We start from the raw sequence: 14,540 nt of genomic DNA, 5'->3' as shown, positions 1-14,540 counted from the left end.
GCTTATTACATGCGAATCCTATTGGGACCTACTGAATTCAACATGATACTTTGATTCCGTTCCTTAAAATGTTGCTATATATTGAAAAGCAAACTCATAAAAGCATGTCCCATTGGGAACTCACTGAATTCTCCTAGAAATTTTGATTCCATTCGTGATAATTTGTGTATATCCCGAACAGTCCACTTATTGCTACTGTGGCCTATTGGGAACTAATTGAATTCACCAAGTTACTGAGATTCGGCACACCAAATTTTGATAAATATTTAAAAGTACACATATTATAAGTGCCTGCTACTGGGAACTAACTGAATTCACAAAGAAACAGTGTTTCAGTTCGTTAAAACGATGCTCTATCTTGAATAACAAGCTTATTACATGCGAATCCTATTGGGGACCTACTGAATTCACAGTGATACTTAGATTCCGTTCTTTAAAATGTTGCTATATATTGAATGCACACTCATACAAGCATGTCCCATTGGGAACTCTCTGAAATAATCTAGAAATTTTGACTCCATTCGTGAAAATTTTTCTATATCCGGAACAGTCCACTTATTACTTCTGTGGCCTATTGGGAACTAACCGAATTCAACAAGTTACTGAGATTCGGATCACCAAATTTTGATAAATCTTTAAAAGTACACATATTACAAGAGCCTTCTACTTGCAACTAACTGAATTCACAAAGAAACAGTGTTTCAGTTCATTAAAACTTTGCTCTATCTTGAAAAACGAGTTTATTACATGCGAATCCTATTGGGAAACTCCTGAATTAACCATGATACTTAGATTCCGTTCCTTAAAATGTTGGTATATATTGAAATGCACACTCAGACAAGCACATCATATTGGGAATTCATGGAATTCGCCTAGAAATTTTGATTCCATTCGTGAAAATTTTTCTATATCCCGAACAGACCACTTATTAATTCTGTGGCCTACTGGGAACTAACCGAATTCAACAAGTTACTGAGATTCGGCACACCAAATTTTGACAAATCTTTAAAAGTACACATATTACAAGAGCCTGCTACTGGGAAATAACTGAATTCACAAAGAAACAGTGTTTCAGTTCGTTAAAACGTTGCTCTATCTTGAATAACAAGCTTATTACATGCGAATCTTTTGGGAACCTACTGAATTCACCATGATACTTAGATTCCGTTCCTTAAAATGTTGTTGTATATTGAAAAGCACACTCATTCAAGCACGTCCCATTGGGAACTGACTGAATTCGCCAAGAAATTTTGATTCCATTCGAGAAAATTTTTCTATACCCCGAAGAGTCCAATTATTACTACTGCGGCCTATTTGGAACTAACCGAATTCACCATGTTACTGAGATTCTGCACAACAAATTTTGATAAATCTTTAAAAGTACACATATTACAAGAGCCTGCTACTGGGAACTCACTGAATTCACAAAGAAACAGTGTTTCAGTTCATTAAAATTTGCTCTATCTTGAATAACAAGCTTATTACATGCGAATCCTATTGGGAACCTACTGAATTCACCATGATACTTAGATTCCGTTCCTTAAAATGTTGTTATATATTGAAAAGCACACTCATTCAAGCACGTCCCATTGGGAACTGACTGAATTCGCCAAGAAATTTTGATTCCTTTCGTGAAAATTTTTCTATACCCCGAACAGTCCAATTATTACTACTGCGGCCTATTTGGAACTAACCGAATTCACCATGTTACTGAGATTCTGCACAACAAATTTTGAGAAATCTTTAAAAGTACACATATTACAAGAGCCTGCTACTGGGAACTCACTGAATTCACAAAGAAACAGTGTTTCAGTCGTTAAAACGTTGCTCTATCTTGAACAAAATTCTTATTATATGCGAATCCATTGGGAAGCTACCGAATTCACCATGATACTTAGATTCCGTTCCTTAAAATGTTGCTAATACGGAAAAGCACTCTCATACAAGCATGTCCCATGGGAACTCACTGAATTCGCCTAGAAATTTTGATTCCATTCGTTAAAATTTTTCTATATCCTGAATACTCCACTTATTACTACTGAGGCCTATTTGGAACAAACCGAATTCACCATGTTACTCAGATACGGCTCATCAAATTTTGATAAATCTTTAAAAGTACACATAGTACAAGAGCCTGCTACTAGCCACTAACTGAATTCACAAAGAAACAGTGTTTCAGTCCGTTAAAACGTTGCTCTATCTTGAATAACAAGCTTATTACATGCGAATCCTAATGCGAACCTACTGAATTCACCATGATACTTAGATTCTGAACCTAAAATTTTGATATATATTGAAAAGCTCACGCATACAATCATGTCCCATTGGGAACTCACTGAATTCGCCTAGAAATTTTGATTCCATTCGTGAAAATTTTTCTATATCCTGAACACTCCACTTAATACTACTGCGGCCTATTGGGACCTAACCGAATTCACCAATTTTCTGAGATTCGGTCACCAAATTTTGATAAATCTTTAAAAGTACACATATCACAAGAGCCTGTTACTGGGAACTCACTGAATTCACAAAGAAACAGTGTTTCAGTTCGTTAAAACGTTGCTCTATCTTGAACAACAAGCTTATTACATGCGAATCCTATTGGGACCTACTGAATTCAACATGATACTTTGATTCCGTTCCTTAAAATGTTGCTATATATTGAAAAGCAAACTCATAAAAGCATGTCCCATTGGGAACTCACTGAATTCTCCTAGAAATTTTGATTCCATTCGTGAAAATTTTTCTATATCCCGAACAGTCCACTTATTACTTCTGTGGCCTATTTGGAACTAACTGAATTCAACAAGTTACTGAGATTCGGCTCACCAAATTTTGATAAATCTTTAAAAGTACACATATTACAAGAGCCTTCTACTTGCAACTAACTGAATTCACAAAGAAACAGTGTTTCAGTTCATTAAAACTTTGCTCTATCTTGAAAAACGAGCTTATTACATGCGAATCCTATTGGGAACCTACTGAATTAACCATGATACTTAGTATTCGTTCCTTAAAATGTTGGTATATATTGAAATGCACACTCAGACAAGCACATCATATTGGGAACTCATGGAATTCGCCTAGAAATTTTGATTCCATTCGTGAAAATTTTTCTATATCCCGACCAGTCCACTTATTACTACTGCGAACTATTGGGAACTAACCGAATTCACCAAGTTACTTAGATTCGGCTCAGGAAATTTTGATAAATCTTTAAAAGGACACATATCACAAGAGCCTGCTACTGGGAACTAATTGAATTCACAAAGAAACAAGGTTTCAGTTCGTTAAAACCTTGCTGTATATAGATTAACAAGCTTATTACATGCGAATCCTATTGGGAACCTACTGAATTCACCATGATACTTAGATTCCGTTTCTAAAATTGTTGCTATATACGGAAAAGCACACTCATACAAGCATGTCCCATTGGGAACGCACTGAATTCGCCTAGAAATTTTGATTCCATTCGTTGAAATTTTTCTATACCCCAAACAGTCCACTTATTACAACTGCGGCCTATTTGGAACTAAACGAATTCCCCATGTTACTCAGGTTCGGCTCAACAAATTTTGATAAATCTTTAAAAATACACATATTACAAGAGCCTTCTACTAACAACTAACTGAATTCACACAGAAACAGTGTTTCAGTTCGTTAAAACGTTGCTCTATCTTGAACAACATGCTTATTACATGCGAATCCTATTGGGAACCTACTGAATTCACCATGATACTTAGATTCCGTTCCTTCAAATGTTGCTATATATTGAAAAGCACACTCCTACAAGCATGTCCCATTGGGAAGTCACTGAATTCTCCTGGAAATTTTGATTCCATTCGTGCAAATTTTTCTATATCCCGACAGTCCACTTATTACTACTGCGGCCTATTGGGAACTAATCGAATTCACCAAGTTACTGAGATTCGGCTCACCAAATTTTGATAAATCTTTAAAAGTACACCTATTACAAGAGCCTGCTACTGGGAACTAACTGAATTCACAAAGAAACAGTGTTTCAGTTCGTTAAAACTTTGCTCTATCTTGAATAACAAGCTTATTACATGCGAATCCTATTGGGGACCTACTGAATTCACCCTGACACTTAGATTCCGTTATTTAAAATGTTGCTTTATATTGAAATGCACACTCATACAAGCATGTCCCATTGGGAACTCTCCGAAATCATCTAGAAATTTTAACTCCATTCGTGAAAATTTTTCTATATCCCGAACAGACCACTTATTAATTCTGGGGCCTACTGGGAACTAACCGACATCAACGAGTTACTGAGATTCGGCACACCAAATTTTGATAAATCTTTAAAAGTACACATATTACAAGAGCCTGCTACTAGGAAATAACTGAATTCACAAAGAAACAGTGTTTCAGTTCGTTAAAACTTTGCTCTATCTTGAATAACAAGCTTATTACATGCGAATCCTATTGGGAACCTACTGAATTCACCATGATACTTAGATTCCGTTCCTTAAAATGTTGTTATATATTGAAAAGCACACTCATTCAAGCACGTCCCATTGGGAACTGACTGAATTCGCCAAGAAATTTTGATTCCATTCGTGAAAATTTTTCTATACCCCGAACAGTCCAATTATTACTACTGCGGCCTATTTGGAACTAACCGAATTCACCATGTTACTGAGATTCTGCACAACAAATTTTGATAAATCTTTACAAGTACACATATTACAAGAGCCTGCTACTGGGAACTCACTGAATTCACAAAGAAACAGTGTTTCAGTCGTTAAAACGTTGCTCTATCTTGAACAAAATTCTTATTATATGCGAATCCATTGGGAAGCTACCGAATTCACCATGATACTTAGATTCCGTTCTTTAAAATGTTGCTAATACGGAAAAGCACTCTCATACAAGCATGTCCCATGGGAACTCACTGAATTCGCCTAGAAATTTTGATTCCATTCGTTAAAATTTTTCTATATCCCGAATACTCCACTTATTACTACTGAGGCCTATTTGGAACAAACCCAATTCACCATGTTACTTAGATACGGCTCATCAAATTTTGATAAATCTTTAAAAGTACACATATTACAAGAGCCTGCTACTAGCAACTAACTGAATTCACAAAGAAACAGTGTTTCAGTCCGTTAAAACGTTGCTCTATCTTGAATAACAAGCTTATTACATGCGAATCCTAATGCGAACCTACTGAATTCACCTTGATACTTAGAATCTGAACCTAAAATTTTGATATATATTGAAAAGCTCACGCATACAATCATGTCCCATTGGGAACTCACTGAATTCGCCTAGAAATTTTGATTCCATTCGTGAAAATTTTTCTATATCCCGAACACTCCACTTAATACTACTGCGGCCTATTGGGACCTAACCGAATTCACCAATTTTCTGAGATTCGGTCACCAAATTTTGATAAATCTTTAAAAGTACACATATCACAAGAGCCTGCTATTGGGAACTAACTGAATTCACAAAGAAACAGTGTTTCAGTTCGTTAAAACGTTGCTCTATCTTGAACAACAAGCTTATTACATGCGAATCCTATAGGGACCTACTGAATTCAACATGATACTTTGATTCCGTTCCTTAAAATGTTGCTATATATTGAAAAGCAAACTCATAAAAGCATGTCCCATTGGGAACTCACTGAATTCTCCTAGAAATTTTGATTCCATTCGTGATAATTTGTCTATATCCCGAACAGTCCACTTATTGCTACTGTGGCCTATTGGGAACTAATTGAATTCACCAAGTTACTGAGATTCGGCACACCAAATTTTGATAAATATTTAAAAGTACACATATTATAAGTGCCTGCTACTGGGTACTAACTGAATTCACAAAGAAACAGTGTTTCAGTTCGTTAAAACGATGCTCTATCTTGAATAACAAGCTTTTTACGTGCGAATCCTATTGGGGACCTACTGAATTCACAGTGATACTTAGATTCCGTTCTTTAAAATGTTGCTATATATTGAATGCACACTCATACAAGCATGTCCCATTGGGAACTCTCTGAAATAATCTAGAAATTTTGACTCCATTCGTGAAAATTTTTCTATATCCGGAACAGTCCACTTATTACTTCTGTGGCCTATTGGGAACTAACCGAATTCAACAAGTTACTGAGATTCGGATCACCAAATTTTGATAAATCTTTAAAAGTACACATATTACAAGAGCCTTCTACTTGCAACTAACTGAATTCACAAAGAAACAGTGTTTCAGTTCATTAAAACTTTGCTCTATCTTGAAAAACGAGTTTATTACATGCGAATCCTATTGGGAAACTACTGAATTAACCATGATACTTAGATTCCGTTCCTTAAAATGTTGGTATATATTGAAATGCACACTCAGACAAGCACATCATATTGGGAATTCATGGAATTCGCCTAGAAATTTTGATTCCATTCGTGAAAATTTTTCTACATCCCGAACAGACCACTTATTAATTCTGTGGCCTACTGGGAACTAACCGAATTCAACAAGTTACTGAGATTCGGCACACCAAATTTTGATAAATCTTTAAAAGTACACATATTACAAGAGCCTGCTACTGGGAAATAACTGAATTCACAAAGAAACAGTGTTTCAGTTCGTTAAAACGTTGCTCTATCTTGAATAACAAGCTTATTACATGCGAATCTTTTGGGAACCTACTGAATTCACCATGATACTTAGATTCCGTTCCTTAAAATGTTGTTGTATATTGAAAAGCACACTCATTCAAGCACGTCCCATTGGGAACTGACTGAATTCGCCAAGAAATTTTGATTCCATTCGAGAAAATTTTTCTATACCCCGAACAGTCCAATTATTACTACTGCGGCCTATTTGGAACTAACCGAATTCACCATGTTACTGAGATTCTGCACAACAAATTTTGATAAATCTTTAAAAGTACACATATTACAAGAGCCTGCTACTGGGAACTCACTGAATTTACAAAGAAACAGTGTTTCAGTTCGTTAAAACTTTGCTCTATCTTGAATAACAAGCTTATTACATGCGAATCCTATTGGGAACCTACTGAATTCACCATGATACTTAGATTCCGTTCCTTAAAATGTTGTTATATATTGAAAAGCACACTCATTCAAGCACGTCCCATTGGGAACTGACTGAATTCGCCAAGAAATTTAGATTCCATTCGTGAAAATTTTTCTATACCCCGAACAGTCCAATTATTACTACTGCGGCCTATTTGGAACTAACCGAATTCACCATGTTACTGAGATTCTGCACAACAAATTTTGATAAATCTTTAAAAGTACACATATTACAAGAGCCTGCTACTGGGAACTCACTGAATTCACAAAGAAACAGTGTTTCAGTCGTTAAAACGTTGCTCTATCTTGAACAAAATTCTTATTATATGCGAATCCATTGGGAAGCTACCGAATTCACCATGATACTTAGATTCCGTTCTTTAAAATGTTGCTAATACGGAAAAGCACTCTCATACAAGCATGTCCCATGGGAACTCACTGAATTCGCCTAGAAATTTTGATTCCATTCGTTAAAATTTTTCTATATCCCGAACACTCCACTTATTACTACTGAGGCCTATTTGGAACAAACCGAATTCACCATGTTACTCAGATACGGCCCATCAAATTTTGATAAATCTTTAAAAGTACACATATTACAAGAGCCTGCTACTAGCAACTAACTGAATTCACAAAGAAACAGTGTTTCAGTCCGTTAAAACGTTGCTCTATCTTGAATAACAAGCTTATTACATGCGAATCCTAATGCGAACCTACTGAATTCACCATGATACTTAGATTCTGAACCTAAAATTTTGGTATATATTGAAAAGCTCACGCATACAATCATGTCCCATTGGGAACTCACTGAATTCGCCTAGAAATTTTGATTCCATTCGTGAAAATTTTTCTATATCCCGAACACTCCACTTAATACTACTGCGGCCTATTGGGACCTAACCGAATTCACCAATTTTCTGAGATTCGGTCACCAAATTTTGATAAATCTTTAAAAGTACACATATCACAAGAGCCTGCTACTGGGAACTAACTGAATTCACAAAGAAACAGTGTTTCAGTTCGTTAAAACGTTGCTCTATCTTGAACAACAAGCTTATTACATGCGAATCCTATTGGGACCTACTGAATTCAACATGATACTTTGATTCCGTTCCTTAAAATGTTGCTATATATTGAAAAGCAAACTCATAAAAGCATGTCCCATTGGGAACTCACTGAATTCTCCTAGAAATTTTGTTTCCATTCGTGATAATTTGTCTATATCCCGAACAGTACACTTATTACTACTGCGGACTATTGGGAACTAATTGAATTCACCAAGTTACTGAGATTCGGCTCGCCAAATTTTGATAAATATTTAAAAGTACACATATTACAAGTGCCTGCTACTGGGAACTAACTGAATTCACAAAGAAACAGTGTTTCAGTTCGTTAAAACGATGCTCTATCTTGAATAACAAGCTTATTACATGCGAATCCTATTGGGGACCTACTGAATTCACAGTGATACTTAGATTCCGTTCTTTAAAATGTTGCTATATATTGAAATACACACTCATACAAGCATGTCCCATTGGGAACTCTCTGAAATAATCTAGATATTTTGACTCCATTCGTGAAAATTTTGCTATATCCCGAACAGACCACTTATTAATTCTGTGGCCTACTGGGAACTAACCGACATCAACGAGTTACTGAGATTCGGCACACCAAATTTTGATAAATCTTTAAAAGTACACATATTACAATAGCCTGCTACTGGGAAATAACTGAATTCACAAAGAAACAGTGTTTCAGTTCGTTAAAACTTTGCTCTATCTTGAATAACAAGCTTATTACATGCGAATCCTACTGGGGACCTACTGAATTCACCCTGACACTTAGATTCCGTTATTTAAAATGTTGCTTTATATTGAAATGCACACTCATACAAGCATGTCCCATTGGGAACTCTCCGAAATCATCTAGACATTTTGACTCCATTCGTGAAAATTTTTCTATATCCCGAACAGACCACTTATTAATTCTGTGGCCTACTGGGAACTCCCCGAATTGAACAAGTTACTGAGATTCGGCACACCAAATTTTGATAAATCTTTAAAAGTACACATATTACAAGAGCCTGCTACTGGGAAATAACTGAATTCACAAAGAAACAGTGTTTCAGTTCGTTAAAACTTTGCTCTATCTTGAATAACAAGCTTATTACATGCGAATCCTATTGGGAACCTACTGAATTCACCATGATACTTAGATTCCGTTCCTTAAAATGTTGTTATATATTGAAAAGCACACTCATTCAAGCACGTCTTATTGGGAACTGACTGAATTCGCCAAGAAATTTTGATTCCATTCGTGAAAATTTTTCTATACCCCGAACAGTCCAATTATTACTACTGCGGCCTATTTGGAACTAACCGAATTCACCATGTTACTGAGATTCTGCACAACATATTTTGATAAATCTTTAAAAGTACACATATTACAAGAGCCTGCTACTGGGAACTCACTGAATTCACAAAGAAACAGTGTTTCAGTTCGTTAAAACTTTGCTCTATCTTGAATAACAAGCTTATTACATGCGAATCCTATTGGGAACCTACTGAATTCACCATGATACTTAGATTCCGTTCCTTAAAATGTTGTTATATATTGAAAAGCACACTCATTCAAGCACGTCCCATTGGGAACTGACTGAATTCGCCAAGAAATTTAGATTCCATTCGTGAAAATTTTTCTATACCCCGAACAGTCCAATTATTACTACTGCGGCCTATTTGGAACTAACCGAATTCACCATGTTACTGAGATTCTGCACAACAAATTTTGATAAATCTTTAAAAGTACACATATTACAAGAGCCTGCTACTGGGAACTCACTGAATTCACAAAGAAACAGTGTTTCAGTCGTTAAAACGTTGCTCTATCTTGAACAAAATTCTTATTATATGCGAATCCATTGGGAAGCTACCGAATTCACCATGATACTTAGATTCCGTTCTTTAAAATGTTGCTAATACGGAAAAGCACTCTCATACAAGCATGTCCCATGGGAACTCACTGAATTCGCCTAGAAATTTTGATTCCATTCGTTAAAATTTTTCTATATCCCGAACACTCCACTTATTACTACTGAGGCCTATTTGGAACAAACCGAATTCACCATGTTACTCAGATACGGCCCATCAAATTTTGATAAATCTTTAAAAGTACACATATTACAAGAGCCTGCTACTAGCAACTAACTGAATTCACAAAGAAACAGTGTTTCAGTCCGTTAAAACGTTGCTCTATCTTGAATAACAAGCTTATTACATGCGAATCCTAATGCGAACCTACTGAATTCACCATGATACTTAGATTCTGAACCTAAAATTGGTATATATTGAAAAGCTCACGCATACAATCATGTCCCATTGGGAACTCACTGAATTCGCCTAGAAATTTTGATTCCATTCGTGAAAATTTTTCTATATCCCGAACACTCCACTTAATACTACTGCGGCCTATTGGGACCTAACCGAATTCACCAATTTTCTGAGATTCGGTCACCAAATTTTGATAAATCTTTAAAAGTACACATATCACAAGAGCCTGCTACTGGGAACTAACTGAATTCACAAAGAAACAGTGTTTCAGTTCGTTAAAACGTTGCTCTATCTTGAACAACAAGCTTATTACATGCGAATCCTATTGGGACCTACTGAATTCAACATGATACTTTGATTCCGTTCCTTAAAATGTTGCTATATATTGAAAAGCAAACTCATAAAAGCATGTCCCATTGGGAACTCACTGAATTCTCCTAGAAATTTTGATTCCATTCGTGATAATTTGTCTATATCCCGAACAGTCCACTTATTACTTCTGTGGCCTATTTGGAACTAACTGAATTCAACAAGTTACTGAGATTCGGCTCACCAAATTTTGATAAATCTTTAAAAGTACACATATTACAAGAGCCTTCTACTTGCAACTAACTCAATTCACAAAGAAACAGTGTTTCAGTTCATTAAAACTTTGCTCTATCTTGAAAAACGAGCTTATTACATGAGAATCCTATTGGGAACCTACTGAATTAACCATGATACTTAGATTTCGTTCCTTAAAATGTTGGTATATATTGAAATGCACACTCAGACAAGCACATCATATTGGGAACTCATGGAATTCGCCTAGAAATTTTGATTCCATTCGTGAAAATTTTTCTATTATCCGACCAGTCCACGTATTACTACTGCGAACTATTGGGAACTAACCGAATTCACCAAGTTACTGAGATTCGGCTCAGAAAATTTTGATAAATCTTTAAAAGGACACATATCAAAGAGCCTGCTACTGGGAACTAATTGAATTCACAAAGAAACAAGGTTTCAGTTCATAAAAACCTTGCTCTATATAGATTAACAAGCTTATTATATGCGAATCCAATTGGGAACCTACTGAATTCACCTTGATACTTAGATTCCGTTTCTAAAATTGTTGCTATATACGGAAAAGCACACTCATACAAGCATGTACCATTGGGAACTCACTGAATTCGCCTAGAAATTTTGATTCCATTCGTTGAAATTTTTCTATACCCCAAACAGTCCACTTATTACGACTGCGGCCTATTTGGAACTAACCGAATTCCCCATGTTATAAGATTCGGCTCAACAAATTTTGATAAATCTTTAAAAATACACATATTACAAGAGCCTGCTACTAACAACTAACTGAATTCACAAAGAAACAGTGTTTCAGTTCGTTAAAACGTTGCTCTATCTTGAACAACATGCTTATTACATGCGAATCCTATTGGGAACCTACTGAATTCACCATGATACTTAGATTCCGTTCCTTCAAATGTTGCTATATATTGAAAAGCACACTCCTACAAGCATGTCCCATTGGGAAGTCACTGAATTCTCCTAGAAATTTTGATTCCATTCGTGCAAATTTTTCTATATCCCGACAGTCCACTTATTACTACTGCGGCCTATTGGGAACTAATCGAATTCACCAATTTACTGAGATTCGGCACACCAAATTTTGATAAATCTTTAAAAGTACACATATTACAAGAGCCTGCTACTGGGAACTAACTGAATTCACAAAGAAACAGTGTTTCAGTTCGTTAAAACTTTGCACTATCTTGAATAACAAGCTTATTACATGCGAATCCTATTGGGGACCTACTGAATTCACCCTGACACTTAGATTCCGTTATTTAAAATGTTGCTTTATATTGAAATGCACACTCATACAAGCATGTCCCATTGGGAACTCTCCGAAATCATCTAGAAATTTTGACTCCATTCGTGAAAATTTTTCTATATCCCGAACAGACCACTTATTAATTCTGTGGCCTACTGGGAACTAACCGAATTCAACAAGTTACTGAGATTCGGCACACCAAATTTTGATAAATCTTTAAAAGTACACATATTACAAGAGCCTGCTACTGGGAAATAACTGAATTCAAAAAGAAACAGTGTTTCAGTTCGTTAAAACGTTGCTCTCTCTTGAATAACAAGCTTATTACATGCGAATCCTATTGGGAACCTACAGAACTCACCATGATACTTAGATTCCGTTCCTTAAAATGTTGTTATATATTGAAAAGCACACTCATTCAAGCTCGTCCCATTGGGAACTGACTGAATTCGCCAAGAAATTTTGATTCCATTCGTGAAAATTTTTCTATACCCCGAACTGTCCAATTATTACTACTGCGGCCTATTTGGAACTAACCGATTTACCATGTTACTGAGATTCTGCACAACAAATTTTGATAAATCTTTAAAAGTACACATATTACAAGAGCCTGCTACTGGGAACTCACTGAATTCACAAAGAAACAGTGTTTCAGTCGTTAAAACGTTGCTCTATCTTGAACAAAATTCTTATAATATGCGAATCCATTGGGAAGCTACCGAATTCACCATGATACTTAGATTCCGTTCCTTAAAATGTTGCTAATACGGAAAAGCACTCTCATACAAGCATGTCCCATGGGAACTCACTGAATTCGCCTAGAAATTTTGATTCCATTCGTTAAAATTTTTCTATATCCCGAATACTCCACTTATTACTACTGAGGCCTATTTGGAACAAACCGAATTCACCATGTTACTCAGATACGGCTCATCAAATTTTGATAAATCTTTAAAAGTACACATATTACAAGAGCCTGCTACTAGCAACTAACTGAATTCACAAAGAAACAGTGTTTCAGTCCGTTAAAACGTTGCTCTATCTTGAATAACAAGCTTATTACATGCGAATCCTAATGCGAACCTACTGAATTCACCATGATACTTAGATTCTGAACCTAAAATTTTGATATATATTGAAAGCTCACGCATACAATCATGTCCCATTGGGAACTCACTGAATTCGCCTAGAAATTTTGATTCCATTCGTGAAAATTTTTCTATATCCCGAACACTCCACTTAATACTACTGCGGCCTATTGGGACCTAACCGAATTCACCAATTTTCTGAGATTCGGTCACCAAATTTTGATAAATCTTTAAAAGTACACATATCACAAGAGCCTGCTATTGGGAACTAACTGAATTCACAAAGAAACAGTGTTTCAGTTCGTTAAAACGTTGCTCTATCTTGAACAACAAGCTTATTACATGCGAATCCTATTGGGACCTACTGAATTCAACATGATACTTTGATTCCGTTCCTTAAAATGTTGCTATATATTGAAAAGCAAACTCATAAAAGCATGTCCCATTGGGAACTCACTGAATTCTCCTAGAAATTTTGATTCCATTCGTGATAATTTGTCTATATCCCGAACAGTCCACTTATTACTTCTGTGGCCTATTTGGAACTAACTGAATTCAACAAGTTACTGAGATTCGGCTCACCAAATTTTGATAAATCTTTAAAAGTACACATATTACAAGAGCCTTCTACTTGCAACTAACTCAATTCACAAAGAAACAGTGTTTCAGTTCATTAAAACTTTGCTCTATCTTGAAAAACGAGCTTATTACATGCGAATCCTATTGGGAGCCTACTGAATTAACCATGATACTTAGTATTCGTTCCTTAAAATGTTGGTATATATTGAAATGCACACTCAGACAAGCACATCATATTGGGAACTCATGGAATTCGCCTAGAAATTTTGAATCCATTCGTGAAAATTTTTCTATATCCCGACCAGTCCACTTATTACTACTGCGAACTATTGGGAACTAACCGAATTCACCAAGTTACTGAGATTCGGCTCAGGAAATTTTGATAAATCTTTAAAAGGACACATATCACAAGAGCCTGCTACTGGGAACTAATTGAATTCACAAAGAAACAAGGTTTCAGTTCGTTAAAACCTTGCTCTATATAGATTAACAAGCTTATTACATGCGAATCCTATTGGGAACCTACTGAATTCACCATGATACTTAGATTCCGTTTCTAAAATTGTTGCTATATACGGAAAAGCACACTCATACAAGCATGTCCCATTGGGAACTCACTGAATTCGCCTAGAAATTTTGATTCCATTCGTTA

This window comes from Rattus norvegicus, chromosome 6 (assembly GCF_021556685.1).
Source record: "Rattus norvegicus strain SHRSP/BbbUtx chromosome 6, alternate assembly SHRSP_T2T, whole genome shotgun sequence".
Taxonomy (NCBI): Eukaryota; Metazoa; Chordata; class Mammalia; order Rodentia; family Muridae; genus Rattus; species Rattus norvegicus.
This window is presented reverse-complemented; position numbering follows the sequence as displayed.